The sequence below is a fragment of the Antechinus flavipes genome, chromosome 6 (assembly GCF_016432865.1).
Source record: "Antechinus flavipes isolate AdamAnt ecotype Samford, QLD, Australia chromosome 6, AdamAnt_v2, whole genome shotgun sequence".
NCBI lineage: Eukaryota > Metazoa > Chordata > Mammalia > Dasyuromorphia > Dasyuridae > Antechinus > Antechinus flavipes.
In genome coordinates this window covers 33,285,374-33,301,442 of record NC_067403.1, presented here as the reverse complement: position 1 = coordinate 33,301,442, position 16,069 = coordinate 33,285,374, and the positions used below count along the sequence as shown (strand labels likewise).

General features: G+C 33.1%; 1 long non-coding RNA gene across 1 annotated transcript in view; it reads right to left on the bottom strand.

The window, feature by feature from the left end:
* Positions 1–5,971: 5,971 nt before the first annotated feature.
* Positions 5,972–16,069, bottom strand: part of LOC127540443 (uncharacterized) — a 96,122-nt gene continuing 86,024 nt past the window's right edge. Inside the window, exon 3 of the long non-coding RNA XR_007948147.1 lies at positions 5,972–6,107. This is a non-coding gene — a long non-coding RNA (uncharacterized LOC127540443). The remainder of the gene's footprint in view (positions 6,108–16,069) is intronic.

Here is a 16,069-nt window from a genome sequence, read left to right as displayed (position 1 = left end):
GGGTACCATGTAATCATCTCTCTCATAGTGCAGTGTAAGAATTGAGGATTAAGCCAACAGAGCATGTTTGTTTAGAATTGTGTTAATTACTGGGTGCACAGCAGTATAAAATCAGTCCTCAAAATATAACATTGCATTTTGCTAATGGACAACTTAATAAATAAACATGCAGTAGCTGTTTTCAACAAACTGAATTACTGGATTCTGAAAGCCATAACTACCTATACTCTCAAATCAAAAAGGTTGTTATGTAATACTTATAAAAATACATTAAAAAACAAAATATATAATCTAAAATGACAAACACATATTATTCTTCGTGAGAACCCAAACAAAATGATATATGTAAAGTTCTTTGCAAAGCAATATATAAATATTATCATCATTATTATTTTGATGATTATATAAATTATATGATCAACATGAATGGTTATATTAGTACTCAGAAAATTCTTAACAGACTAGATTGATAGAATAACTAATAGAATGAAATTTAGTAGGTATAAAGTCTTGAACTTGAATTTAAATAAACTGAGTATATAAACTGGGTTGAAATCATAGTGACTCAGAATTAGAAGAAACCTCAGAGACTGCTGAGTGCAGCCTGTACCTAAATAAGATCACCTCTATGATAGTGACAACTGGTCTTCCAGACTCTGTTTAATGAAATCTTAAAAGAAGAAACTCATCATCACCTGGAGTAGACCATTCTACTTTGGACTAATTATAATTTTGCACTAGAATCTAGAATGAATTTACTTATAGTAAAACCAAATCTGTTCTGTGTAACTACAACCAGCTGCTGCTGAAACCAAGTACAACAATTATTTTACCTGCTACCCTTTTAAATACCTAAGGAGTCATTATATCCTTGCTTATTTTCTCTCAGTTTAAACTTCCCTTTATCACCAATCTTCTTATTATCCCAGTTCCCCTTTTCTAGACTACAGTTTATCAGTAATATGCCCGTGAATTGAACAAGTACTTTATTTATCATTTAATCAGGGCAGAATTCAGGGTAGCTAGAATTGCTTTTACTGTATTTCTTATAATGCATCCTAAAAACTCATTGGCTTTTTACAAGCATAACAGTCATGTTGTTTATTGTCTATTAAAATGATGAGATAATTTATGACAGCAATTCACTAAGGAAGTTAACAGTTAACTATTTACACTCTTTCTTGTCTACTATGTATACTATAGAAAATAAGACAAAATAAGAATTGGATAGATTTGCCTTCCTCCCACCATGCCAATATCAATTCCTCATCCTCTGAACAACAATCTTATCCATTTCCTTTAGTCTCCTACCTTGAATATTTTTCCTAAAAAAAAAAAAAAAAAAAAATCATTCCCTTCCTTTAATATGCACTTCCTGCTTCAAGTTAAGCTGCATCTAAGATCTCCTCACTTTTGTTCCATTTAGCAGATTCATGGGTTATTTCTTTTATTAGTATATTTTTGAACCTGTTGGCACATATTCTCTATTACTAAAGCCTTTGATAACCCAGGGTCACTGTTTTGTCACTTCTGTGATATTATAGAGGGTTATTATGGAGGGTTATTAAATGGTTAGAAAATCTTTCATAACATCTTCTCTGACATTTGCATGGCCTCCAATCTCCTATGTATGATACTATTTATGACAGAATCTTAGTTTTGAGGTCACTATTTGCAATAAAAATAGAGGTTATAAAAGAGAAGGAGAAAAATAATTTATTTCTTGAGAATCATCATAGCTATTGGCATAACTTCCATAATATGTATTAAAGTCATAGAATCTTATATTTTCCTTCTTTGAAATTTTTTAAATAGCTTCCCCCAAAAAATCTATAATGCATTCCTGACTGCATCTACTAGTTACATGATTCTTGAAAAAGTTATTTAATCTGTCTGCCTCAGTTTCCTCAACTAGAAAATGAATATAATAATAGCACCTCCCACAGTTATTGTGGGGTTAAATGAGTTTATATTAGTAAAGTGCTTTGCATACTGCCTGGTACATCATAAGTACTGAGTAAATGCTTGTTTTATTTTCTTTGTTATGAAATATAAAAAGGAGTAAACATTTCTCCTGATATGTTATTTATTCTATTTTAGCAACCAGTTTTTCTTTATTGGTCTGAATCAAGATATTTTTACAATAAATTATCTATTCTGTTTTTGCCACAGAAAGAGCACCTATAGATGTCAAAAGAGTTTTAGTCCCTGACTAGTACCATGCACTTAAGGTTTATGGTCCAATAGCACCTGGTATATAGTAAATGTTAAATATATGTTTGGTGATTATTTGAATTAATGTTTCCAAGAATCATTACTTGTCCTTCTGGCTGGATGAATGGTTCATGTATCTTCATCATAATCTTACTATGTTCATGCTGAGCAGAAAACCATTTTGGTCAAAATCTACTCCATGCTCATTGGACATTTTTCTTATTTTTAATCTCTGCATCTAATGTCCTTCAGATCCTTCTATTGGATGTTGAAGATTATACTTGAATAATCTGACCAATATAGGCATATACTTGGATTAATGGGATAAGATCAGCCCCGCATCCTGGCAACATAAATATATTTTAATATGGTCCTGATGAGAATAGTGTGATGATACAGAAGAAATTATTAAAATGGTATTAACTTTACCAAACTGATGAGGAAAAATTTATATTCAGAAATTTTTGAAATCACATTAGATACTTGAGAGACACTAGAACGAAGATTCATAGATCTAGAACTGGAAAGAAGTTCGTGTAGTCTAATCTAATCTCCTCATTTTATCAAAAAAGAAGCTGAATCCGAATGAAATTATGTAACATGTTTAAGGTTACCCAAATAATGTCAGTAATAGAATTTGAGACTATGGTAGAGATAACCTAAAATTTTCCTATCAAACTTTAAAAAGTATGTCTTGAAGTACGGTGTGCTTTTATGAATTATTTTGAAAGACCATTCTAATTTCCCGTGAAACGACCTATATATAAGATGGATACTAATATATTAATCAGAACATATTTTTCCTTCATTAGAAAACTCCTTTTTCCTTTATAAACTGTTGTCCAATAAATTTGCATAGTATAAGAATCTTGGTTTTAAAAAATATATACTTTTTATTAGATTTTTAAATTATTTTAAAGCTAAAATAGCCTTTAATGTTGATTTTTATCTCATGACAAAAACAATTTAGATAATTTGAGATACTTATTATATATTATCCTCCATGTCTCTTAGTTATAATAATACAAATATTCTGCCTTTTGCATATTCATGATTACATATTTTCAAAGTTCTTCAATATAGAAAAATTATGTCAGACATACCTCAAATTATGCCTTTCCCAAATCTAGTCTGCTCTCTGTTTTTGAATGGATAGCAAGCCATGCTTCTTTCATGCTTTTAAATGCAATGAAACTTTATTTTTAAATGTAATTTTTATTATTAGTTTTCTACCCATTTTAAAATAGGTGGTGAGTCAACTTTTGCCCTTGGACCACAGTTTATATATTCCCAAACTAAGTCATTTAACTTTGGGGGAAAATTTTTTTTAAAGCATGCATTATTTTTATTCACTATGAAGATATTCCCAATTCTGCTTTTATTATTAGGAGAACTCTGACAGATGTCAAAATAGATGAAGTCTCCTATTATGTACCAAGTATATAATCTATTGTAATGCCTGCTATATAGTATGTTCTTAATAAGTGCTTGTTGACTGACTATTTCATCATTTGACCTTCTGGTTAGGTTGTTGATTTGTATAATTACACTGCAATATTACTCAGTACAGAAAGATCAAGCAGGCTACCAACAATCCAATAGGAGGATGGAAACAAAAACTGGATCGTATTACCTAAGTCACTGTTCTTTCCACTAACAAATGCTACCATCAAATTTTTCAACATGCACTAAACTACATGTAGGTTTTAGTTTTCATTTATTATTCTTGTCTTTTTGGAACCTCTAAGTTTTAATTGATTTTCAATACTGTTTACATTCTTTATATCTTCAATTTTTAAAAGTAACTCTGTTTCACCTTTCTCAGTTTTTACTTGACAACGCAAATATAATCATTTGGGATTATCTCCAGTAGCAGAGATTTTCTTGGTCCAGTTTGGGGTGCTCAGAATGCCCCCTCCAGATGTCTTTGTTCAAGTCTCACAAGTTGAACTAAGTCAAACTTGATTGTGATCAAAATCTTATTTTATATAAGATTTTGAGTAAGAAAGTTATCCAATACTGTAATCTATTTAACACGTATAGGACTGCTTGCCATCTGGGGGAGAGGGTGGAAGGAGGGAGGGGAAAAATCAGAACAGAAGAGAGTGCAAGGGATAATGTTGTAAAAAATTACCCTGGCAGGGGTTCTGTCAATAAAAAGTTATTTTAAAAAAAAGAAAGAAAAAAGTTATCCAAAATTATGCATTACAAATCCCTGTACATGAGCTCTAATTCTTAACAATTTAATTTGAACAAAGGCTAGTCAAACCTAAACTATCAGTAATAGCAAATGACTATACAAAGCAAATTTTATATTCAAATGATGCTTTTAAAATTTTTTACTTTCTGCATAGGATTAACAATCACCTTTGGAACAATAATGCCTTCTACTTATACAATATTTTTAACTTTTCTTAAAAGTTCCACTTATCATTTCATTAATCCTCACAGGTAACTTTTTTTTCAACTCTCTAACACTTTTCCCCAGGGAAATTTTTACCCACCCCATGAATATAGGCATATAAAATAGGTATAAAAATCAAACATTTACTGATAATACACCATAATTTCATGACCCCCACATTCAGTTACATGATTCCATGTGGGATCATAACCCAAAGTTTAAAAAGCTTTGCTCCTCAGGGCAACCATAAAGATAAGTAGAGCAATGAATGCAATATAGATTCAATAGTGTTTGGAAGGTTTCCTATACATAACCAAATAGGAGGGATCTGGTAATCTAAGACTTTTGAAAACTGAGATTCATGGAGTATTTAGAAATTAACCTCTGCTTTTTCTCCTTTGCCTGAAATCCTTTAATGAGAGCAGTCTTTCATTCTGTAATTCCAAATAAAAGATTAACCTCTCAGGCAACTGACTTTAAAAGATTGACATCAAATCCTTTCCTGAAGAAAGACTTTGATAGAGCAAAACAGGAAAAAGAGCACAGAATCTTTGCCTGCAAGGGGGGAAAAAAAGAGAAGGAAACTGTTGTGTGTGTCTATCTTTCTGTCTCTGTCACACCCACACATACACACACACTTCACAATTCTGCCTCCACTGGCCCTAGTTATACCTAGTTATAAGCAAGAGAGACAGATATATGTTATTCTTATAGTATTTTATTTGAAGCTATTGGTACTTAATATGAAGATGGTTAAAAGGAAAGGAAGGAAGAAATCCTCAGAAGACCTTAGAATATTAGGATTACTTTGGAAATGAAATCCACAGAATAATAGCAATTTAATTTTATACATGGAAAAGGGCAAGGGGTGACGGTGAAGAAAGATTTATGTAAGATTTATGTAATGGAAGAAGCTGTGGAACTTCTTCAAGAAAGAGATAGAGATCTGCAATAGAAGTGTCCCACTCCCCATTCTGGAGCGTAAGCACTTAGTTTGGTTTTGATTCAATAAGCACAAAGTAAGAGAGATCATTTCCATTTGGCCTATGTAACTAGAACTAAATGACACTACTTAACCAAAGCTGCCACTTTCCTGCCTATCTAAATTCGGGAGAGAAATAATTCTAATATTCTATTCATCTGCTTAACTCATTTCTTATTTATTTTCTGGTTAGATTTATATAGCTAAGAGAGGAAAAAGTTGAGTTCCTCTAATAAGATGTGACCATGAGAAAAAAATATCTCAGGGTCTCAGTTTCTAACTAGAAAATTAATGAGTAGGATTAGACGACCTCAATTCCCTTCTAACCCCACATATAAATTTGTATAACTCTATGAAGGGTACTCACCATGAAACTTCTCATATGGTATAGTCAAGCAGAAGACTTGATCCTGAATTCTGGTGCTTTCCTCCTTTTTTCTCCAGCTGTAAATAAAGTTGGCCATGATGAGTCACAGGTATTGAATTCTAATTTGTTCTCTCTGTGTCCTGGATAATGAGAGATCAGTGGGAAAGATGTTTTCTTTATAGTTTTATTTGGTTACTTTACTATATTTTACTATATCACTTAGTCACTAAACAATTATCTAAGATTTTTGAATGGGATAGGTCAATTTAATGCGAATTTATTACATACAGAGTGGGAACCAAGCCACAGAAGAACCAAATTGAAATTTCCATAATTTTAATATGTCAGGAAAATGTTCCATTTTCTTTTTTTGCACTGCTAGATCAACATTGAATTGGGGCCAGCCAATGTCAAAACTGTGGGGTCATGGCAAAGAGAGTGGTATAAGAATTTGCAAATTGAGTGCTTCCTGGTGAAGAGTGGAAATACTGTAGTAGGAAAGTCAATCCCAAATTCACTGAATCCCCCCTATAAAAATGTCTTTGAGGGCTAATTTTACCTGGTGGTCAAATTAGCAGTATAAGCAAGCTAGTTAATGAAGTAACTTTTAACAGTCTACTTTGTTGGAGGTGGCAAAAAAATCAGGGGAACCAGGCTGGTTTGCTTCTACAACACTAAAAAGTAGACACCTAGTTCACACTATCCCAAATAAATAGTTTGGTATCAGACTTTTCTATATAATTATATTCTTCCCATATCACCAAATCCTTGGCACAAGGGAGAGAAAGTAGCAGTGTGATAAAAGCTATGCCAGCTGGATAGGCATGAATAAAATGACCTGATCCTGTGAATTAAAAAAAACATTTTGGCACTTATTTTTATCCCTGCCCAGTCATGTTTCATTTGTACTCCCTTTCTATTGTACAGTCTAGTAACCATACCCTGTCTCTGACATTCATGTGTGGGCTAAAATACCTAGGTGAACCTGCCATCTCACTGTAAGCTTACATGATGTTTAGAAGAGGAATCACGATGATATTTAGTCTTTCCAAAATTAAAAATGTAGTCGTTTAGGTTAAAATTGAAATTGCTGGAGCTTTTACAAAAGATTAGAATACTTCCTCTGTACTATAAAGGAGAATGGTTCTATCCTCAGGAAATATACTCATCAAGGTGGCAGCTAGCTGCTTGGTTTCCGTCATGTCATCATGTCTAGCAAAATTAAGTTTTGCAATCATTTATGCTGAAATTTTAAATAAAGACAAGAAGCAAGGAGACAAAAAATCCTACCTTATCACATCTAACAGAAACAGTCCCCATAAATAATATTTACTAGATATGAACTTGAGGATCAACAAGTTCATTATCAATTCAACAGATTAACTAAGTTCTCAGTACAAAATGTTCAGGGGAAAAATGTATTTGGGAAAATTTTGGACCTAACTGATTAAAGAGATAAACAGGGGAAAAAACTATTACTTTGCCTCAAATGAACAGTCGTTTTAAAAAATCCAAGATGATCACTTCTAGATGAAAGGAGTAGTAAGCTGTTACAATGACAGTGACTCACTTTTAAATTCAGAGTTAACTGCCTAGAGATTTTCTGAAGGTTGGGGGTGGGGAGAAAGAAAATATTTCTAAAAGATTTTTTTTTTATTTTGGCAGGCTAAGGTTTGAAAGTCAGTGTGAGTTTCAAAAGCACCATGCAGAGGTGAATGAATGCACTATGGAAGAAACAAGCTCAGTATCTATGGGGGAGAAGGAAATTGTGTCATCTGTACCTTTGCAAGAGTCTTCCTGCTGTGGAGAGGGAGTTTTGCCAATGAAAGTCCTATTTTCCCTTCCTCTGGGCATCATGTGAGTTTGGGACACATAATATAATTTCCTAGTGTAATCCATGAAATTCATTCTTTTTGTGACAATGTTACAAGCAAGGACATGTAAGCCTATGTGTATTTTCACAAAATGAAAGTCTCCCTCTCAGTCACTATGATTCTATTTGCCAGCTTGTTTTTCTCCCTTATTACTTGACATTGATGGCCACATTTTCCAAATCGTCTTTGTCTTATGCAGCAAAGTTTGAACTCTAATCAAAGATGAGACTCCACCTACATAAAACAATTTTGCTGGAAGAAAAGCCATTCTGCTAAATTTGGAAATTTAGAGTCAAATGTTTGTTCATATTTTTAAAATATCAAAAAATATAGATCTTATTTTGTTTAAAGCACTTCTACCAAAATGTTCAAGCTTAAAAGCCATTAATATAAATGTAAAAAATTGAAAAAAAATAGTCAGGAGGCTTGACTTCTACATCTGACTCTTATAGTAACAAACTGTTTTATTGTTCAGATTACTTAAGTTTAGTTTTTCAGAGAAATTTTAACCTCCAAAGTCCCTTCCAAGTCAAACATTTTTTAAAATTTATGTTCCTTCCACAAGTATAACATCTGAAGCATTGAAGACCCAAAAAAATCTATTCTTTCAATGAAAACATGTTTAGCCTTTCAAAGAAGGTATTGCTAGAGCAAAGTTGATACATTGCATTACTGTATTTAATACCTCCTCTCTTTCCCCACCAAGGTCTGCCTTGTACCTAATCAATTTTGCTAACAACCAAGCCTATTTTTTGTGCATAGTGGAATTATTAGAGGTTTGGGAATGTCATGTTTAAATATGTTTAGACATGAAAATTCCACTTGTCTGGAGCATTGGAAATGCATTTGGCATTTTCAAATTAAAATGCATGGAATTCCTTAAACAAACCACAAGCTATGAACTAATAAAGGTTTATTCACAAAGGAAATGAAAAACCAAGTGAAATATATAGAATTAGATAACTTAGAGGATAAGAGAAATATTATATTTGAGATCAAAGTGTACTAAAACAAGGTAAAAATGATTTTTTCTTTTTTTAATTTTATAATAACTTTTTTATTGACAGGGTAAAAATGATTTTTACAATACCATTCTATTTATTTTTTTCAAACCAATGAACTGGGAAGTAGTGATATGTGGAGTAGGAACTCTTAATCAGTAACTTTAATCCATTCATCCTGTCTCCCTTGTTACATAGAGATAGACCAACTTGGAGACTGTCTAGATTAGCATAAGTTTAAACAGTCCAGTACCTGTTCAAAGTCAAGTAGACGCCACCAGACCTCTCCTTTGCACTTTCCAAAATCCTTCCCAATCCCTTTCTTTATTCCCTAGACTTTTGCCCTTCTCTCCTCTCCAATTTTAAAGGTTGGTTTCACTCAAAAAACATTGTTTAATCATATTTCATTGAACCCTCCAGCTATTTCACATTTCACATAATAAATGTCAATATTTGGTCCTATGGTAAATGTTTCTCACATAATGGTTTCATCTCTCTTGAACCATATCTCTAAAATCATCACTTCAGTGATAGAGATGATTTCAACAGATTTTAAAGAGAATTATTGTTTCTGTTATGTATTGAAAGTCCCTAAAATATATGTATTAAACCTGCAACTGAGGAGTCTGGAATTTATTATAGGATATCAATTAAGTTAACACATAATCACAACATTTGATGACCTATTTGACCAGCTAGTCTAGTCCATCTACAAAAATAAACTCCCACTAAAACAAACCTTATAAGTATCATCCAATCTCTGTTTCAAGATCTCTGATAGAAGAAACTCACCAGTAACTGAAGTTTCTCTTTTCATGTTTTTAAACAACTCTAGTTTTTTAAGAAATTTGTCCTAAATTCAAATTGGCCTCTTCTGCCTTCAAACTAATATAAATATTAATCATTTAAAACTCAAAGTTTTAAGACATTATTTCCTCTTAAGAACTATGTGAAATACATGCTGCAAATAAATCTCCAATTTATAGATGAGGAAAATTAAACCCATAGGGCTTAAGTGACTTCTTTATTATCACACAGCTAGAAGATGGCAAAATTATATTCAAATTCAGGTATTCCAATTCCAAGTCCAGTCATCTTTTGACTAAATCTTGATGCCAAAAGACACTATTTAGCTTTTAGAATATGTCAAAGGGAAAATGAAGCCAAATTTTTCTATTACACTAAGTGACAGGTTGAGTTATTGTTTTTGCCATAATGGAAAGAGTCATTAAGGATTTTGATATATAAAAATGTCAAGATATTAGTTGACACCCTGTTTTCCAGAGGTAAGTCCCAGCAAGCAAGCTATGTCTTGAGTTTTACATAACAACAATCCTTTGCATTCACCATCTGGATAATCTTAGGTATAGCAAAACCCCAAAATTGGGATTCATAGTTTTGACTATTTACACTTATTTCCTGGGAGATCTTTATCTGAGAGCTGGAACTGCAGCTGATGTACCATAACAGAAAGTGAGCAATCATAACTAATACCCTGTACTTGAACTGCTAAGTGAACAGAACCAGGTGATGCCCTCCTGTTCCCACCACATTAACTCTGGTTTTGTACCTCATTGAAGGATTACAAAGCTCAATTAATCTTTAAGACTTGAAACTAATAACTTGGAGACTATTCCGATAGGACCCAAGAACACTGGCGTTGTTCCTCAAATGCCTACATGTTAAGGACTGTCAGGGAAACAGTTTACTCAAGACTTAAGAATGACTGTATTAAGTCCTACCTTTTTTGGTTCTCATGCTTAAAAACCCGACTCCTGAATAAGCCATAAGCCATCTTTTTCAGGCTATAATTTTAAGGCATATTTTCTGATTCCAAATAATTTATCCTTTCCACCATAATTGTATCTTTTTAATAGGCAAGTGGATAGGGCAGAAAATTAACTGATGCTTTCTATATATCAAGTAAGTAATCGAAGATATACACAAGAGTTACTATGGTTCCTTCTTCAAATGATAACAATGCTCTGGATGTTTTGTCTCCTGTATAATCAGGATAGATTATTATAATTATTAATTGTTAATTAATTAATTGTTATTTTCCATAGTCCTTAAAACACATCTTCATATTAAATACTGATTTTCTGTTTGATGTGTAGAGGATATTCTCAGGAGAAACTCAAATAAAGTTAATAAGGTTTAAAAGACCTTTGTTCAAATAGTGACTATATCTCTTTCTACAAGGACCTCATTGATAACACAATTTAAATTTTGTTCTGGTACTCATGATATCTCCTTGAGAGATAGTTAACCCACTGATGTGACATTAGGGATAGGGCTTCACCCTACTACAAGAAATTTAAGAAGGGGAGATGAAATTCAATAATAAGAAACAATCAGCAGACTGATTTCAGAAAGGCCTGGAGAGACTTATATAAACTGATGGTAAGTGGAGTGAGTAGAACTAAAGGAGTATTGCACACAGCAACAAGTTTATGTGATGATCAACTGTGATGGACTTGCCTCTTTTTAACAATGAGGTGATTCAGGCCAATTACAATAGATTTCTGATAAAGAAAACCATCTGCACCCAGAAAGAGGACTGTGGGGATTGAATGTGGATCACAACATAATTGCTCCAAAAGAGAAGAGGAAATAGAAAGAGGCCATTTTGGAATAGAGAGGATTTCCTAGATAAGAGGAGGAATCATAGAACCAACCTCCTAAACACAGAAAAGAAAATATTGAACAAATATAGATCACAGTAATAGGCAGGAAAAAGAGAAATTTCAAGACAAAACGAACTAGTCTATTACCTAGACTAAGTGGAGGAACTCAGAGCTTTTATTCAAAACAGAAACAAGAATAGGAGCAGAAACTGGCACTGAAGAATAGCAAGGACTCAATCTTTGTGCTTTGGGGGATATCAAATGTTGCTTGAATATTCTCTGAGATACCTCCTACTCTTTTTATATATTCATACACACACACAAATACATAAGCTAAATTCATATGTTCTCAAAGGAAACCTTGAGTGGGGACAGAATTCAAAGGGAAGGATTTGTGATTTATTGAAACTTGTTTCTATATACTCAGGGCTTTAAAGTGCTTGTTACATTATATATTACATTATATGTAAGTAATGATATCATTGCTCACTAATCATTTTGCTTCAATTGATACAAAAGGCTTCTTGTGTATCCTCTTATTTCTCTGTTTTCTTTTTTGAGTACTTAAGCATATTGTCATTTTTCTATTATTTTTATTTCTCTTCTTACGTAAATGTAAATATATGGCACTGTCTTTGAATATATTACCTACAAAGCATTTTAAACAGTTCTTTTTCTTTTAAACAAAAGTCCGGTGTTATTCCTTCTATTACTCTATGGATTCCCAACTTAAAACCAATGAATGTGGTAATTAGTAGAAAATCTTGTTCTTTATACAAAGGAGATAGTGAGATCCTATCATTATTCTATGAATCTTGTACTTTGCAGTACAAAGCATAGTTCCACAAGTTCCCAGGACCTAGGACAGCTCCCAAGGGGAAAAAAATATCTTTAATTCTACAGTAGATTTCTCATCCCAAGTTTGAAAAGAGTTGTTATATAGTCAGGAAAAAGGAAACTTCATCAACACAATACTTCAGAATGTCCTCAAACCCTTAAAATCAAAAACAAAAGATTGGACAATGTCTGAAACTTTGCTTTTTAAAAGAGTTGCCTGAGAGAATATTTCCAATTCACTGAAAAAGAGGGGGAGGGGCACAGAGAGTGACATGTGATGTTGAGCTACTTTTTGAAGTGGTTGAATTGCTTTTCCTAATTATTACCCCCACATGATATTCGGCTCTTCACAGTAAGAAACAAAATAAACAATTGTTCCAGGGGGTCAGAAAGAAATCATACACTATAGGAAGCCACAGCATAAATGACAAAGTAGAAGCCACACTGCCCTGTGGTTAATTTTGCCAGGTAATCCAAGAATAGCTGCAAGATTTAAGTGGGGGAAGGTGGGTAGAATACAGAGAGAGCTCTGTTAAAATCACTTTGCTTAGGTGTTTTTTTTTCTTTTTCTTTGCTACTCTAGTGCCAACCCTTCAGAGAGGCAGAGTATCTGAAGAGTAAATGTGACATGCTATAAAGTTTTTTTTTTCTTCCTCTCCTAGGGGAATGTGACCTAACCACTACCTTCAAATAACATGAAGGATAAAGACAAAAGAGGTTAAGGATATAGGAAGAATGTCTTAGCCTCATCGAATACAAGCAAGAAAACATCTCTACTCTTAAAAAAAAAATTACCATCTCTAGCTCTGCAAGTTTTTTCTGACTGATTTATATTGTTCTATTTATCTTAGTTCCACAACAAAATTCTTCAACCCCAACTTTCTCTCAGGTGAGTTAAGATGGTATAAAAAAAAAAAAAAACTTTGCATATACCTTGGCCAGGGAGTGAAAATTTCCAAATAGATTTCTTTGGAATTGTGTCTTAAGTGTTAAGTCAAAGAGGTAAATAAAGGAGATTCAGGCAATTCTAGGCCTCCCAGAAGGCAATATCTCCTTCACATGGATGTCTAACAATTTGTTCCCATTTTTCAGATGATTTATTGGATGACCTATGCTCTGTTTTTTCAACTTTAATCTCCTTTATCTATTTAAATATATTGACATCTTTGGTAAGAAGTGAGGTCTTGATGGTCAGTTCATTAACAGTTTCAGCTCTTGACAATGAAAGAGAAACCATAAATTAAATGGCTCTGGACCATTCCATGCACCTGCTTACCTGACCATCTGATTTACTACCAGAGAATAACTAAAAGAGTAAGACTCCAGCTCCACAATATTATTTCCCCCAGTTTTTATGAGATTTGAGAATTAAAACAACTTTGAAGATAGAAGTTCCATGTGTGGCTCCCCTTATTTTCTTTCTGACAGTGTTACTTAAGGTTATAACCTCTTCTTGAAGACACAAAAAAGACAGAAGCACACACACACACACACACACACACACACACACACTCATGCACACTCCCAAACCCCCTTCATTGTATGAGTTTAAGCTTTTGTCCCTTCACATGACAGTGATTATGATTGTATTCACTGAATTAATTCTCTAAATTCATTGAATCAAAAAATCATGTATTTCATCTCCATTTTCTAGATATTTATCAACATAGAAATAGAAATGTTGACTATTATTGTTATTGTTTTATGAGTACAGATGTAGTATTTTTCAATGTATTGGATTTTTATCTTAAATAGTTTCATGTCCAGAACCTATTACAATGCTATACACACAGGAAGCATTTAATAAATGTTTTTCCCTACTCATTAATCATGAAAGAAAGCTTAGTATAGTGGTAGAAACAAAGGCTAGCTATTGAAGAACTAGATTATAATTTTAGGTCTACCAATAACTAGCTGGGTAACAGAGCAAATTATTTAATCTCTTTGAGTCTCGGTAATTGCACTCACAAAATGAGGAAGTTAGACTAAATAATTGCCTATTTTTTTTCCAAGTCTAAAATGCTATAATTGTTTCTTGTTACACGATAATCTTGCTCTCATATTCTCCTAGGAGTCTAAGCCATGAGATTTCCTTAAAGAAAAATGTTAACCCTAATTCCCAAGAGATATATGATTTACATTTAATTCTTCTCTGTAAGACTGAGATTATAGTAAAGTTTCAGTGTTCAGATATCTATCACTCTGCATTTTATAATACTTATGAGTGATGAAGCAAAAGAAGATGTAGCTTCACCTATGGTTTTTATTTTTTTATTACTAATCCAGTTTCTTCCACTACACTACACTATTCCCATGCTATCTATCTGTGTAAATTACTCATTCTCTTTGGATATAGACTTACTTTGACTTAGGTCATTTTTGCAAAAACAACACTTAAGAGAAACTTTTATTAGGTGTAAGGAGAAGAATTTTATTTTTAATTCTTCTCTGTAAGACTGAGATTATATTAAAGTTTCAGTGTTCAGATATCTATCACTTTGCATTTTATAATACTTATGAGTGATGAAGCAAAAGAAGATGTAGCTTCACCTAATCCAGTTTCTTCCACTACACTATACTATGGGATTAGACTGACATGGAACAAAGGAGGCAAAATTTATAGAAGGCCTGCCAATATAGTCACTCACAGGGAACTATGACCAAATAAGGTGAATATCAATGGGACATGCAATCCAGGATAGAGAGTTATACTTATATAGAAGAATCATGCACTTCAGATAGTCTGTAATCTCTCTAGTAACCAGGCAATGAGGGAAACAGGGGAGGGATTTGTGTTTTAGGACAGAGAATAAAAAGCTGCTTTTGTGCTTGGGTGTGCTGACTGGCTTAGGCACCCACTCTTGTAGGAATGTAAAATAAAATCTTTCCTGGATTCATAAGTAAATTAGTAGAGTTTTTAATAAAGTGCTTATTTTTTACCAAGTGGGCAGAGCTCCAGGTATGGAATCAGGAAGACCTGAGTTCAAATACAACCTTACATAATATGACTACCCAAACAAGTCACTTAATTTCTGTTTGCCCTGGTTTCTTTATCTGTAAAATGTAATAGAACTTATCTCCCAGAGATGTTTTGAGGGTCAAACGACATAATAATTGTAAAGTGTTTGTAGATTATTAGACCCCATATCTATCAGACCAATTAGTCCTATATGACTCTCTGTGACCCCATTTGGGGTTTTGTTGGCAAAAACACTGGAATATATACTTCACAATACTCCACATATAGTCCACAACAGTCCACAATTATACCATTTCCTTTTCCGGTTCATTTTACAGATGAAAAGACTGAGGCACACAGACTTAACTGGCTGGCCTAGGGCCACACAGCTAGTAAATGTCTATGGTCAAATTTGAACTCAGGTCCTCTTGACTCCAAGCCCCAAGCTGTATCCACTCTGCCACCCAGCACATAGTAGGTATTATATAAATGTTATTTATTATTATTCAAAACTTTAAAAAAGACCTTGATGTTCTTGGAGTGGATCTACCCTATTGTGAATATAGCAAATTTCCTATTATGCATAGTATTCATATGCAGTTTATAAAATGGGATGGAAGTACCCAGAAACTATTGAAATGTCCTAGAGACAGCAAAGTATTGTGTCTCAGGTCTTAGCAATGAGTTTCACCCATAGCTTGACTGGAATTAACTGGTAAGAATTCATCTCTTTTTACAACTTTGCATTTCATTTTTCTACCAGATTTTTTTAAGTCTAATTTTCCAAGAAGCAAACACATACAT